This window comes from Myotis davidii, unplaced genomic scaffold, assembly GCF_000327345.1.
Source record: "Myotis davidii unplaced genomic scaffold, ASM32734v1 scaffold281, whole genome shotgun sequence".
NCBI classification, from domain to species: Eukaryota; Metazoa; Chordata; class Mammalia; order Chiroptera; family Vespertilionidae; genus Myotis; species Myotis davidii.
The window spans coordinates 7,039,811-7,041,688 of record NW_006293784.1 but is presented as its reverse complement, the minus strand read 5'-3'; the positions used below and the strand labels follow the sequence as shown (position 1 = coordinate 7,041,688).

General features: G+C 42.1%; 1 protein-coding gene across 1 annotated transcript in view; it reads right to left on the bottom strand.

The window, feature by feature from the left end:
* The window catches only part of GCH1 (GTP cyclohydrolase 1), a 20,589-nt gene extending 19,144 nt beyond the window's left edge, over positions 1-1,445 (bottom strand). Inside the window, exon 1 of the mRNA XM_015566505.1 lies at positions 1,410-1,445. The gene's annotated coding sequence lies outside the window, so the exon portion shown is untranslated. The remainder of the gene's footprint in view (positions 1-1,409) is intronic.
* Positions 1,446-1,878: the final 433 nt, after the last annotated feature.

The following is a 1,878-nucleotide window of genomic DNA, read 5'->3' as shown; positions in this document are numbered from 1 at the left end:
GGCCCACATTTGTTTCTTAATCTGGACTGGAGGGCCGGGACAAAAGTATGGGTGGAATGTTTGTGTGAACTAATATAAATTCAAAGTAAACATCATTACAAAAAGGGTACGGTCTTTTTTTCAATAGTTTTATCATTTCAAACGGGCCGGATCCGGCCCGCGGGCCGTAGTTTACCCACGGCTTGTCTATACCAATGCCACACACACACACACACACACACACACAGCATAGAAGTACATATACTTTCTTGTATTATTAATGACAGCAAATAACCCTGCTGGGCAGCTGTCTCTCAAGCATTCAGTCCCTTTCTGAAAGTTCAGGCCCACAGTAGGACCCCAGTACCTATTTAAGCATCCTTGAAGCATAGGTGCTCAGACTCCCCGGTGGGCTTGTTAAAACGCAAATCACTGGACCCCACCCACAGAGCACCTGGGCCCGAGAATCTGCATTTCTCACAAGTTCTCAGAAGATACTGATGCTCCTGATCTGTGAAACACACTTCGAGAGACCCTGTTTTGACATATTTCATGGGTTGTGCCGTTACGCAGAATCTTTACACCTTCAAAATGCTCCTACTCAAACAAAACAGGTTTCTGCTCGGGAGAGAGGGAAGGTAGGCAGAAACTCCTGGGATATTCCCCTCAAAAGGAAAATTGTATCTAATGGAGTTGCTTTTGAATGAGTAGAACAGGAATTAGCACGACCTAGGGTGCGTGGTGATCAGCACCAAAAAGTAGAGAAGGGAGCCAGAATGTCACACCTATGCTTGGGGGCGGGGGGCGGGGGGGCAGTGTTAAAAGACACTGGAGGAAGACTGGGAACCCTGAACGGGCAACCGGATCTGCCTGCTGGTTTTAGAAATGAGAGAGAACAAGACAGAAAGCAAGACCTAAAAAGCCTCTTTGAGCTGTTTTGTACTGACTAAAGTTTCCTTCTTTACCACACACCCCCAAAAATAAAAATAATCAAATAAATAAAGTTATTTCAAAATAAAAACTTTTCAAAAAGGCAATAGTTATGAACTAAAATGTACGGACAATGGAGCACTACTCAGAATAACTTCCAGTACATGTACTAACATGGTTGAATCTTCCACCAAGGGAAAGAAGCCACATGCACACACGCAGAACTATGTATGAGGTTCTAGGAAAGGCAGACGCCGTGTTGGCAAGCAGACAGGTGGTTTACCAGGGACCAGAAAGGTGGGGCAGAGGATCGGCTACAAAAGAGTAAAAGGAAACTTTTTGGGGGGATGATGCAATCTATACCTTTTCCACACTGGCGGCTATACAACTGTATGTATTTGTCAAAACTCAGATTAGCCCTGGCCGGGTTGGCTCAGTAGATGGAGCGTCGGCCTACAGACTGAAGGGTCCCGGGTTCGATTCCAGTCAAGGGCATGTACCTTGGTCGCAGGCACATCCCCAGTGGAAGGTGTGCAGGGGGCAGCTGGTCGATGATTCTCTCTCATCGATGTTTCTGACTTTCTGTCCCTCTCCCTTCCTCTCTGTAAAAAATCAATGAAATATATTTTTAAAAAACTCAGATTACACAAAGTTGCTGAGTTTTAATGAACTTAAGTTATACTTTAATAGAGCTAACTTTTAAAAATAATTTTTTTTATAGAAAACTAGTATAATATGCAACCTTTTGTGTAAAGAAAGTGGAAAGGGGAACATACACACATACATATGATTATCTTCAAAAGTAAACACTAAAAGAATAAATCATAAAGTGAATAAAAATGATTACCCATAAAGGACTAATGCAGAGAAGAATATATGGATGGCAGTGAGACATATTTGAATATAATTGGTTATAGTTTTCACTTTGAAGTCATGTATGTTTTACATATTCAAAGTTAAATCAAAAAG